Source organism: Tachypleus tridentatus, chromosome 9 (assembly GCF_004210375.1).
Source record: "Tachypleus tridentatus isolate NWPU-2018 chromosome 9, ASM421037v1, whole genome shotgun sequence".
NCBI lineage: Eukaryota > Metazoa > Arthropoda > Merostomata > Xiphosura > Limulidae > Tachypleus > Tachypleus tridentatus.
Window position 1 is genome coordinate 44,551,672 of NC_134833.1, and position 14,544 is coordinate 44,566,215.

General features: G+C 37.5%; 1 protein-coding gene across 2 annotated transcripts in view; it reads right to left on the minus strand.

Annotated features, from left to right (window-relative positions):
• LOC143225171 (DNA-binding protein Ets97D-like) overlaps nucleotides 1-14,544 on the minus strand; it is an 87,604-nt gene that overhangs the window by 52,001 nt on the left and 21,059 nt on the right. The window lies entirely within an intron of this gene.

Sequence of the window (14,544 nt, forward strand, 5' to 3'; positions counted from 1 at the left end):
TTATGTCACACAGTAGTTAGGCTATCTGCACCAAATGTCCGGTAAAAAGTAAAAATAAATTTAGTAAAATTCATAAAAGGAAATAAAGGTAAAACAAAACAGTTTTAAAAAAACACATAAATAGCATAAAACCAATGTTTACATCTAGTTTACAACATTAAGAGAAAAACTATAGTAATTGAAGTTGTAAAAAACTTTCTGTAGCGAATTATCATAACTCGTCAGGAAGGCTAACTGGTAAGTATAAAAACCATTGTCAGTCACCCGAAGTTGGTCTTTCCAGTCCTGGTTTCAACTTATTTAATGTTATGGCCAGTTTCTAATTTCAAATCGAACAAGATAAACTGTGATCTTTAAAAGGGAGCCACATAAATTAAAATACTTAAATGGCATTAAAAAGATTAATGGCCTTTAAAACACTAAAAACATTACAAAGGTGGACAGTGTCACCATCACCAATAACACTGTCTAACTTTATGGACAAACCTTGGGACAGAACATGTTTAAAATGGTGCCGTGTTTAAAAGTCATTATGATGGCAAGAAAGTAAAACATGGCTTGTTATGATCTGAGTGTTACACAAACTACACACTGGTGCATCAATTCCAGATAAAAGAAAACAATGAGTTAAAAAACTGTGACCAATGCGTAGTCTAGTTAGAAAAACTTCCTTTTTCCAATCCTTAAAGAAACAAGACAGCCAAAGTCCAATATATGGTTTTATTTCGAAAAGCTTGTTTTAGCGTTGCTCACTCTAAGTCGACTGCCAGTTGGCACGGAGCTGAGCCTTGAATACAGGACCATAGTCCATGTATGCAATCGGCACAGTGGAGATAGTGCCAGAGAACATAGATTTAGCTGTGGTGTCGGCGAGCTCGTTCCTGTGAATACCAACGTAGCCTGGTATCTAGAAAAACAGGATAGAAGTAGATGTTAAAGAGAAATGGGTCAGTCAGTTTCCAATATCAACGTGAACAGGGTGTGAACCAACATGAAGCAATTCCAGGACCAGTAGAGAGCTAAGCAAATCAGTATAAGTAGTGCAGTTTGAGTACTGCTTAGCTTCTATGTGATCCAGGGCAAGAGAAATGGGGAACAGTTCAGCAGTGAACACAGAAGCTGTAGAGGGGAATCTGCATGCAACCACAAACCACAACAAACCATGGCAGAGCACAAAGAGTCACCTGATTTTGAACCATCTGTATAAATAGGAATGAAAGGATGATTTGAAAGATGTTCAACAAATAGCAGACAGTATTTCCAATTGGGAGTGTCTACTTTTCTCAGATGACTTACAGAGAGGTCACAATTGGGGACTGTACGAGGCCATGGTGGGATGGGCTGACCAGTGGATACAGCAATGTTATCCAAGGACAGACCCAATTCAATCCACTGCACCTGGATATGAAGGTCAAAAGGAGCAATGACAGACCATCTGGTGTGAAAAAGCATGGCCCATCGAGGAAGGAAAACACAACCCTATGTGGAATGCTTTGGTAAGGAATGAAGTTTTGAAGCATATAGTAAAGACAGTTGCAAATGGCAGAGATGCATAAAAGGTTCATGAGACTCTGTATAAGCTATGAACTGGGGAAGTGTGGAAAACTCCAATGCAGGGTCGAAGTCCTTGAATGCGAAGAGGATCTAGCATCTTCAAGACTGATGGTCTGGCAGAGCCATAGACCAGTGACCATATTCAATTTTTGATCGAATAAGAGCTTGATATATCTTGAGCATAAAACGTCAATCTGCTCCCCAAGTGGTGGAAGAGAGAGCACAGAGGATGTTCAGTGCTCTTGTACATTTCACCCATAGCTGCTTGATGTGTGGTATAAAGGTCAGCTTACAGTCATAGATAAGCCCCAAGAACTTAGTCTCAGAGACCACAGGCAGCACAACTTCACCAATAAGGAGTTCAGGATCAGGGTAAATACACCATGGCTGCAAAAGTGCATGCAAACAGTTTTAGCGAGAGAGAAGGTAAAGCCGTTTGCTGTGGTCCACTTCAAAAAACAACTGAGGGCAGTCTGTAGCTGCCGCTCAATATACTTCATGTTCGACGACTGACATGAAATGAGAAAGTCATCGACATAAATCCCGGTTGCAAGAGTGAGAAGGAATGGTTCAGTAATGGCATTAATTTTTATACTGAAAAGTGTGACACTCAGAACACAGCCCTGAGGGACTTCAAGTTCCTGTAGAAAAGAACAGAACTTAGAATCTCCTTTCCATTAAAAAATGTTTAATAAAAATGGGCAAATGGCCACATAACCCGTATATATGGAGATCTCACAAAATGCCATACCTCCATCTTGTGTCATAAGCCTTATCAAGTTCAAAAAATGTTGATACAAGATGTTGTCATTTGAGAAAGGCTTCTCTCATTGACGTTTCAAGTCAAATCAGGTGATCTATGGTGGAGTGCTGTCATCGGAACCCACACAGTGAAGAAAACTTGGGATCCTTCCCAGGCTTAGATAAAGGTAGGACAATAGCCTGACACCAGACATCAGGAAAAACATTCTCCTGCCAGATCTGGTTACAAAATCAGAAGCATAGCAACAGAAACAGGGGATAGATGGCACAGCATTTCATAGTGTACATCATTAGGTCCAACTGATGTACTGCCAGACCAATGAATGGCCAGTTTGAGATCCACCAGTGTAAAGGGATGATTATAATCATAGAGACAATCAGCTCCAAAGGAAAGAGGTGATTGCTCTGCCTGAGTCTTGATGGCTAAGAAGGTGGAAGAAGAAGCAGAAGTGCTAGACACCCAGAAAAAGCTTTCACCCTTAGTATCAGTGATGCTCTGGGTATCAGCCACTTCCTGACCATCAGAGAGCATGATCAAGAGGGGGACAGTTATATTGCCCACCTACCTTCCCAATCTTGTCCCATATGCCTTTGAAACTGGTGGTAGAAGATATGCTGGTTGTGAACTTACTCCAAGATTCCTTCTGGCATTGACGTCTTATCCATTGAGCATGTGCAAGGGCCCGCTGGAAAGTAATGTGGTTCGAGAGTGTGGGATGTCTATGGAAAGTATCCCAGGCTCGTTTTCTGAGCCTTCCATGTTATGTGGCAGGTAGGATTCCACCATGGACGAGGATATAGTAGAAAATGTGTCGAGGTTTTAGAAATACACTAAGCAGCTGCTTGTATAATACAGTCAGTTACTTCTGCCACACAATCGTCTATTGATTGCTTACAGATGATGGCAGGATCATGTTCTGTGAGAGCAGTGAAAGGGGCCAGTTTACCTGATTCAGCTTCTACCGGGGCACACGAGTTAGGTGGCATCGACCAGGACCAGTCTCTCTCAAGATTATAGGAAAATTATCACTGCCTCGTGGATTATTGTCAACCCTCCATGAAAAATGGGAAAATAATAAAGGGGAGCAAATTGAGAGATCAATAGCAGTAAAGGACTGACTAGGCACATGAAAATAAGTGGAAGAAGCAGTAATGAAAAGATAAAGGTTGTGATCAGAGAGCATATGCTCTACAGAGCAACCCCCCCTATCAATATCAGCATTTCCCCAGAGGAGATGATGTCCATTAAAGTCCCCCAGGATGAAAAAGGGAGATGGCAACTGTTCAATGAGAGCATCAATGTCTGATTAATCATATGTCTTTCCAGGTAACAGGTAGAAAGAACAAACAGTGATGGTGTGACCCAAGGAAACACAGATGGCTATGGCCTCCAAGGGTGTGTTATGTGGCAAAGACAGGGTGGGCACATGCTAATCAACTAACAGTGCCAACCCTCCATGCACTTGTCCATTACACATTCTGTCATTTCTGTACAAAGAAAACCACAGAAAAGTGACTGTATCGGCAGGTTTCAGAAATGTTTCCTGTAAGGAAAGACATACAGGATGGTAGGAAGCAATCAGTTTTTTTGATGTCATCCAGATCAGAATGTAAACCTTGACAGTTCCATTGTATCAGATTGTCAATTTTTATTTACATGTAGGTGAATTGGGTGGAAAACCCTTCTTCTTATGACCATGTCTTTTTTCTTTACTGTCTTTATTCAAAGGAGGTCTACTGACCTCCATATATCCTAAATTGGGTCAATAGGGCAGGTCTTTGCTGTTGGAAAAGGATTCCAGCAAATGAAGACATGAATAAATGATCGTTTTGTATCTTGGGGTGGGAGAAGAAGATGTATCCGAGGAAATGCCTGTACCTGGAACCAAAGGAAGTGGATCTTTGGATTTGTAGAAATGTATGTAAGGGACAGAGAGTGGTGTTGAAGTTGATTCATCAACTTTTTTTAACCATGGAGGTCAAAAGACTTTTCATTTGTTTTGAGAACATTTCTTTTGGAGGCACAGAGAGATCTGTTGGCACTCCCACTGTAGTAGTGGAATGAAGTGTAGCAGCATATGTCTGAGATGAAGTGGTGGACAGCAACTTTCGAGCCTCAGGATAAGTAATGTTAGGAATAATTTTCAAATGCTACACCTCTTTTTCTTCCAACCATTTAGGGCAAGAGCGAAAGTAGGATAGGTGAGAGCCATTGCAATTGATGCAATGAGGATTCATTTCACAATTGTAGTCATCGTGGTCCTTGCCACCACAATGATCCCACCCACCATGGAGCCCTACGAGGGGACGCACTACAGTGTCAAACAAGGACACTGCAGCAATACCAGGGTTTTGTAAGCACCCAAACACCAGCATCAGATACAATGTCCACACCTGTTGAGAACATCTAACACTGCTACTTGATTGACCCTAACCCAAGTGGACCAGCAGACTGACCCAAGGGGGCCACCCCACAGCTGCCCATCTACAGGAGTTCAAGGACAAAGTGGTGTGTTAGGGTTGGACCTCTCTTTCCCTTCACGGGTTGCCATGGACAGCAAACGTGGGTAAATGTTTAGATCCCAGAGGAGGTAAACTGAAAGAAGAGAACCTTCCCCGGGAAGTCCCCTCACCACAAACAGGAATCCACACTGAGAGGTTGACCAAGTGACCTTAATGATTAGCCATTTAATGGGTGTTGGTAATCACCACTGCCAAAAGGAAGAGCAGCCAACTAACAGCATTATAAAGAATTTTTGACTCTTGGAACCAAATAATTAAATCTGTTATCACTTTTAATAACATGCTCACAGCTGATGAGGAGAGGTGTGGTTCAATGGCATAAAAACTTATGTTTGGTCTGCAGCCTTGCACAAGGAAATTATTCTACTAAGGATGGTTCCTTATTTTTTTATTATATTGATCTTCCAGTGATGCTCAGCTTACATAACTTGCACTGATGCAGTGCATGTGCACTCATGTTACATTTCCAGTAATATAAAACTAAGCTTTAGTCTTCTTTGTTTTGACTGTTTCAGTGGACTAGTATTTTGTAACATGCAATCACATTTCAATTATTATACATCATAAATATGTATCTAGTTTATTACTATTTAGAAATAAATTATTAAATTTATTTTTCTTAAAATATAGAACAATAAATTAATAAGTAAAGCAAACAATTATCTCTTCTCATTATGACCTTTGTACTTGGTTGTTGCTGGATATAGGTTCCTAAGCCTTTTAAAATTTCACACGTGGAGGATATCAAAAAGTTTTTTAGATTTTATCCTTTCAGTTTAATAATCACAAAATGATAAATAACCAGTGATGCCATATAATTTATTAAGCTTACCAAATAAGTTTTATCTGGATTTTATAAAATATTAATCTCAGAGCAGACAAAAGACACAACATACCTCCTTGAGGCCTTGGTTTAAAAAAACGTGGTAGCCTTTTCACAGATTAAAATGGCTGAGAAAAACCACTCTAGAGACACCCTAAGCTGTTGATTGGTTATTCATGTCATATACTGTAGTAAGAATATATAAGTGAATGTTTCAAAAAAATATAAAGGATTAAATTACAAGGAGCCACTGTATTTTATTCGGTACGTAAGCTATATCTCAGCAAGATAAAAAGACACGAGATTCTTATTTCAAATGCTACCTTGTCAATATTAGTAATTTGAGTTTCTAACTTGTATAAAAGTATGAACTTAGTATTTTGACATCACAAACATCTAATTTTAAACAGTGTTGCATTCAACATACCACATGACTCAATAAAATCTATATTTAGGTGTGTTCTTTTAATATTTACTTTTAAATTAAAAAAAATAACTCCTATATAATATTAAAGTTTAAATTATAATCCACAATTTGACTCCAAACTTATTAACATAAATTCATTAAATAGTAGTTCAATAAAATTTTGAATGCAAGTTAACAAAAGCAATGACATGGCCTTTGAACCCTGAATCATTGCAAAAGGGTTAACTTGTCATCATCAGGTAAGGTGTATTACATACTAAATAAGATTTCAACAGTGTTGAATTGAATATGTTGTGATAAAAAAAAAATAAGTTTAAAATATACATGGCTGAATAACATCAAAATTACATGGTGAGAATAGTAGTTTAATCATGTAGAAAAAACAGGTACTTGAAAATACAGCTGTGGACTAGTGAGATTATTAATTGTTTGTTTCCCATTTTTCAATAAAGACAACTTTTAATTTCTTATGACTTGTTTTGTTTTTCTCTATCAATTTTTTTGTTTACCTTCAAATAAACAAAAACATGACTATGATTGAAAATACTTCCAACAATGGGAAAAGTGGCTTTGAAGTGTTATTTTAGTCATGTTGAGCACTAAATTATTCTCCAGACAAACCCTTAAATAACAGCAGATTTGATCAAAAACTAACAAGACTGTTCTGTAGTTGATAACTTGACTAAATTTTAAATTGGATGCATTTAAATGACGGTATAAACAATCTTTATTTAAACACAACAGAAAAAAATGCTTGTATTTGTGTATACAAGTAGATGATCACTTCTACTAGTTCAGAAAATAGCTAGCTAGTTTCGATTTTTTTAAATGAATCTCTGTCAAACTAGGTACAAGGAAAACTGAACTGAGAAAGTGTGCCTGAATTTCAAACATCAACTTACTTCCTTTATTTTGTGGATGATATCACCTTATGACCTCTATTCCCTGAAAGCATTGGTCAGCTATCAGTTTTAGCTGAGTCACAGTTTGGCCAACAAAGCATATTCCAGTTTTGTTTTATGCCAGGCTCAAAATACTCTGAAATAATTTTGAGGATAGAAGACATCATCTATTAAAAAAACAAAAGACTGTAGTAGCTAGAACAAGATAATGATGGACACCCCAACCATGTGTTGCTACCATGACAGCATGTAAATTAGAAAATCAACAATTTGGAATCATTCTATGTTATTATAGAAGTTATAAACTCCCAATATGTGCACATATATCACATTTCTACTATCAAAAGTTTTTAAAATAAAGAAAGCTAACTTAAATTTGCACTTGGTTAATAATGTTAATTGGACCTTAATATAATTTATAATCTTTAGTCACATTTCAATAAAAAATTGAATGCTGAGACATTATACAAGGAAGTTTGATATTTGACAAATTTTCATAATATGCCAGCTGAATGAATGTTGGAACAGAGTTTTGTGAAACTGTGTTTTAAATTAAATACAGTACAAGCATTACAGGTCCATAACATATCTTAATGTAAGACTATTTTGTTAGTGTAATAATCTATGAAATGCTGCACATTATAAACAGATATGAAATCCTACTTGTTATAAAACATTTTCACAAATGCACCAGAAAGGGGGAATTACATTTTCTGTAGGGAAAACTTTTTTTCTATTGTTTTACTCTCATAAAAATTTTATATTCAACAAACACTATACACTGATGATAAAGATTAATTAACAGATAAGTATTTTGCCATTTCAGCATTGTATTATAAATATATCTCAGAAAAAGAACAAAATACAAATTTAAACTGAAAAAAGAACAGTATATATGCTCTGCAGAAATTATCTTTTTAAACTACTGATCACAGTCACATAGATGTCTGTGACAGTATAAAACAGTTTTTTTTGCTGACTGTTGAAGTTCATTGCCTATCTGTTAGTGAATAAACAATGAAAAGTAACATTTTTTTAAGCTGAAAAGGTATTTTTAATAATACTTACCTCTTCTGACACTTTTAGCTACTCCTGTAAGTGCCTGTCCAATAGCAAATAAATAATGAAAGCTAATATTTTTCAAAATTGAAAATGTATTTCCGATAATACTTACCTCTCCTGAAACTTATACCTATTCCTTAACCTTCACTTTGCCCATCTAAGCATTGGTCTTATTTGTTCCAATCTTTTATATCCCACTTGACTGCCATTGATTTTTTTGGCCTAGTGACACTCTCCACCTACTTCAATGCACCCTAATACTGTTTACAATCACCTCATACCATCCCAGTCACTGGCTCTTAGTTAAGAGGAAGAACAGGGTAATGTCAGCAGAGGTAAGTATTATTTCAAATACATTTTCAATTTAGGAAAATGTTAATTTTCAAAACATATTTACCATCCGCCTAGATTGATAGTTAGAATCCCACAGTGATAAGGTGGAGGGTTTGACGAGGGCATTATCCATACAGACATTGTCTGCATAGAACAGGAATGTACCAAGATAAAAGAATTACTAACAAGTGAGGGAACTGCACTACATCCAGCACAGGTATGCTCTTCACATGGTACTTATATCATGTATCAAGGGTGGAACAGTAGATGGGCAACCATCATATAGTTCAGCCCCAACCAGACAGCCAAGATTCCAGAACTCAGGTTTTGAATTAAGGGGTCTTGGTTTCCAGTTGGACTTGAACACTAAATATATAGATATACTCTTGATTGAATCCCAACCTGTAGCCACAGAGATGCATTTGGAACCACTGGGATCCTGATGAGAAAGTAAGCAACACAAAAACAAACATTCTTCTCCACCTGAAAAAGTCTCAAAGGAAACACCTGATGCTCAGAACAAGACTGCGTATGCCTTACTCAACAAAAGGAACTAAACTCATCCAGTTTGGAATTATGAAATTCATTCTCATTCCCCAACTGAGTGGGCAAGGAGCATTCGAATTATGGAGAGGATATGCATTTGTAATTACAAAAAGATAGTAGACCTCCTTCCATAAACAAGAAACAGGGCCATGCACACCCCAACTAGATAGCTCAGAATAAAATCTGAACCAGTATTATGAGTGAGTACCTGCAAAAGCTAATGCTTCTACTGTAAACATCCAGGGAATGAGGTGGGAGGGTCTCCCAACTTTATCCTCTTATCTAAGATGGAGGAATTCACTTGAACATTCTGGAGGAAAAGCTTCTGTCCATCTGTCCACTACCCAAATTACTAGAAACTGGGTATGGTAAAGGACTCCCTAGTCCAACTAGTATAATATGGAGGGGGGGGGGGGGAGTAATGTACATAAGGAACTCCTGAGGAACAGTGTTCTTGAAACAGTACAGGCAGGGAATGGCAGGATCCACTTTAGCTATACACATAATAGTCCATAAGTGGCAGTCCAGCAGAATGTGGTAATACCATCTGGGAATCACCTAGATAAACTTATGGAACACCAATTTTCTACATAGCCTGTTGCAATCAGTAGGAAGTTTAGTTACTTTTCTTGCTAGTGCAGAATTGGATTGATAAAAATACACCTGTCTGGGTTAAAGATGCCACAGAGTGGGATCTGATGAAAAAAAAATAGTAGTAAGAGGCACTGGAAAGAAAAGAAACAAGAGGAGAACAAAAATACATACTTCCTTTTATAATCTACCAGATATTAAATAGGCTGCAGCATAAACTGCCAAACTGTGAAAAGAATGTGAGAAAAACACTGGGAGTAGGCCACATCCACATACGAGCTCGAATGATGGTTCCCTGTGGTTAATTGAAACAGACTATGAAAAACATAGAAACACAACTCTCAAAAGTTTCCTTTTGCCTGTAAAAAAAGTTCAAGATAAGCAACACAGGAAATCAACAGATCCCAATCAAGACAGAGTCAAGTACCATCATCTCAAAAGAAGTCAGTGCAAGTCACAAACCATCTTGGAGCTCTGACAGGACATGATAAATAATCAGTGTTTGATTAATCACAATGGTAAGAAAGTGCTGGTGAAAGATTTGATAAAAAAGGATTTATCTTTTTCCTTAGTTGCCAGAGACTTAAAAAGAAAGGAACTTACAGGGTACAGCAGCACCAAAGTAGAGTTATAAAGTCCTGTAAACAAGTAGTGAAAACAACTCTAAATAGTGATATTTACAGATCAGCATAAGGAAAATTTCCCATTAAGGGAAATGTGATACATGATACATCAGGCTAATGACACAATTGGATTTCAAGATAAAGTATATATTACTACTCAGTATCCAAGTCAAGAAATGAAAACATTGTTTGGGAAAAATGACTAAGCAATTAGAGAAGACTGAGTGGTTATAAAGAGTCAAAATTTTCCAATATTAAAAACAACAAAAAGTAGTTGATAAAGCTACTTTACACAAAACGAGAGCAGAAAAGGCTAGACCCCAGTCAAAAAACAAGATATGGTAGGCAGGTTCGGGTGAAGTGAGCTCAAACTCCTTGTAACACACACACACAAGTCAACTTTATGAGTTTAACCCCAATGAGCTTGGAAAATTTTGGTGTAGAATGTTGGATTGAGGTTACTTCAGCAGAGAGTGTCAAGGAGGAAGAAGCAGATGTGAACCCTCTTTAAGATACTGTAGAAGAAGAAAGTATGGTTAGGTCAACTAATCCAGGACTACCATCAGCTCTCAAGCAGAAAACTGAATTACAGCCAGAACTCTGAGTAAGTTGGAAGAAAGGCACAAATATGTAATCCCATCTAATATGGAATGAATGCATTTATAGCCAAAGCCTGAGTACCATGTGGTGGAGACCAAAATGCCTGTAACTGAGTGACAAATGCATTAACCAATAAAGACCTGAACTGAAAACAAATCCATTCGTAAACCTTGCAATGGAGAATCCATTCAGTCAGGAGGATCAACTTGGTTGAGACAAATGCCCTGCTATGAAATTTATCACAACAAAAAATATGCCAAGTCAGGAAGCTGATATGATGGGAGTGAGCTCCATAGAGAAATAACCAAAGTTCAAAAACAAAGGTCCTCAGAGTGTATACTCGCATGACAGGAAAGCTGAACAAACCACTGTAGACATTTCTTTGCAATAGATCTAAACCTCGAACCACAGCCTGTTGGACAGTAAAATATTCAAACTTACTGATGTGGAAGGAAGATTCATCTACCATCCAAATACCCTGATGTTCAATATACACACCACATTCCAAAAAATTAAAATCTACCCTTCACTGATCAGCTGGAAGCAGAAATATCACAGGTTGAGATGATAATGGAAGTGTAGTAGTTAACAGAAGGACCAACCCTGATGCCATAACCTAAAATACTCATGGATCTACTGTGGAGGAATATCAGGTGTCAATCAATTGTAATAACCTTGCTCCTCTAAACCTCACCTACAAAGAATAAATACCAACACCACTGGTGACAGTTGGCCTACATGGAGTAACTTTGAAACTAAAGATTAAATTTATTCTGAGTAACCATAAAATGAGAAACAGAAACCAGAGGTTGGAACATACAAGGCATAGTCATGACCTGATGACTAGCAGGAGCCAAAGAAAGACTAGAGACCAATAACAACAAGGAATAAAAGCAAAGGGGTTACATCAATTTGTGATTCCAATGCCTCTGGGGCAACTACAAAAATCAAGGAACAAAGAAAAAAAATCTAATTTTCCTCATGAAGGGTAGAAGGTAAAGTAACTCCTTCCAACAAGGTATCTTCTAAATAAATCACAAGAACATACAAGTTTTGGAGGAAAGAAAAATATATCTGAGTAAGAGTGAGGGTTAAACACATACCTGAAATTGTGATATGTTCACAGGGTCCAGTTTAGAACCTCACATATTCAAAAGCAGATGTGGTATGCGGAATCAAAATATGCATCCGCCTGGTAGTGATAAGCCAAAACATACAAACAAACAAGTGTAGAGGGTACATCTATCCTGTCACATAATAAAACAGTAAATCTTCCATCTTGAACCAGCAATATCAAACATAGGAGTAAAACTAAGTAATCCTCCCTGACCTTTCTGTCATGAAGTAAGGAGTAGACTTAAAGGCAACTGATGAAAACCCCAAATTCTTCCAAACCCAAGTGACCAATTGGAGAATAGGAACAGGAACTGGTTGATCTAAATTGCCCATGTGAGAAGCTAGCTCAGATAAGAAAGGCACCAGAAAAACAGAGTCCAAATTGCCCCAGAATGTCCTGGATTATCAAGAAAAGTAGCCTCAAAATTGCCAGAAGAAACACCCCTGGAACAATGTATGTCTCAATCTCATGAACAGCCTCAGCTGAAACATATACACAATAAAACTGTGAATTTCTACTAGCTACTATGACACTGTTGACAAAGTTGCATTACACAGTAGAATGCATTATTAGATCTGCTAGTTGTATAATAACGACTCCTGAAAGCTAATACTAGACAACAAAGTTATGATCTTTGTTAAACACTACTGTCATGATCTTTATGATAGAAATTTCTCTATATGTGGGCCACATCTCAGTGAAGTGGCTCATAAACTTGAAAAATCTTGAAGGAATGATTGTATCTTGGATCACATCAATGAAAGAATATGACTGTTGTACAGTATCACCTGAGTCTGCAGCACGGAAAAGCAATTAAAGGATCAAGATCTAGCACTAGTTAGTGCTCCTTGCTGTGAGGAACATAGTATTAATACACACAGTCTATGACACTTTTGGGAACATAAATAAATGCAGAAAGATGCGCTGTACAGCTGCTATAAGACACTGACACATGTCTCTCAAAGTCAGATTTCAGTTTGTGGTTTTCAGAGCTTTGATGCAAAAACACTTCAAATTCTAAACAAAGCAAGAAATGAAAACTGCTACATGTTATAGTTTTACTAATTTTCCATGGTAGTTTTACTGATTACATCTGAAATGTGACGTTTGTGTTCTCCAGAAGGAAATTATCCTATAGAGGAAATTTACTATTTTCCTCTACTGAAAATATATTTCTGAGAGCAACTTACCCCCACTCACAATAAAGCTATTATCATACTGGGCTGCCCTCTATATGCAATCTTTTGTCACCCCATCTATCCACAATCAAATATGGTTCACTGCTTCTTCACATTTAAATCATCATGCAACAAAATTCTATCAACAGATGAGTGATACACACCCTCTTGACACACATGGCTCTCTCTACTCAATCCTACTTAATCATCATTTTGAGGTTAGGCAGAAATTAAGCATCAGTTTAAAATGTGGAAGAAGAGATGTAAGTGTAAAAAGATGCAAATATGTATAAGCAATATATTTTCAGTGAAGGAAGTCAAAGCTTCTGATAGGTACCTTACCTCTGCTTATACAACAGCTAGAATCCTATACTGTACAGGTGGAGGGACCAGTGTGAGGGATTTACATAAGCTTCCAAGAACATTGAAGGAGTGTAAAGCCCCATTGGGTTAGAAATACTTGATATACTTTTTGTCCAGTGTGGTAGCACAGGTGCTGAATAAACTGGCATAAACTGGAAGGAGCACATCTGACTAATGAGAGAAAAACTGGTTGTTTCCTATTAAAATCACTGGAATCAGAGTCTAGGATACAAATTAAAGTAGGGTCTTCAGCTACAGATTGGAAAGTGAGGAAATCTAAAATGGATGTGTCCCTTGGTGAATAGTGGCTAGGGCATGACAGACTGTACTCTGCAGGTCAATTCCAGTCCAAAACCATGTGACATTGGGCATACATAATCCAACCCATGGCAGGGAGAGAATCCATACCATCTTCAGGTCAAGTTGAATTAAGTACAAGAAAATTTCCATAACAGTCTACTAAAACAGAGCATGTGTAAATCCACAACCAACACTAGTCATCCAGGAATTCAACATCTAAACAACATTAGGAATAGATATGTCAATGTGTCACTTTATTTCAAATTCAAAACCAAATTAACTGATCTCACTCTGTGCAACACCTCCCTCAGGTAGCTCTCCTGAAATGAGGAGAAATAAAAATATTCACTCTGCACAACCTCTTCCTCCAGACAGGACTGCACAAAACCTGCAGCATGTGAATGACCAACTGATACTTTCAACAACCACAGAACTGAGGCAAATCAAACCCACTCAACATCAATCTATGGGACTCACAGCACGGGGGTGAAGCACATGAGGTAAAATCCCATTACCATGGTAGGATGAGATACAACTGCCAACCATACCAAAGAGTGACCACAAAAAATGTATTTGGAAAAGCAGACATTTGATTCATTCAATCAAAGACACAAAAGGGATGAGCAACAATCTCCTTCTGCTTTACCCATGTAAGTCCATGGGTTAGTATGGTCTAGAAAAGGCATGTTAAAGTAGGCAAATTATCATAAGAAAACCTACTAGCTATCTTGTGAAACACCAGTCTCTACATAATGCACTATTGACCATGGGTATACATAAAGATTGGTGGGATGAGCTTCCAGGGGTAGGGATGACTTGAGAATAATGTTATTTTATACC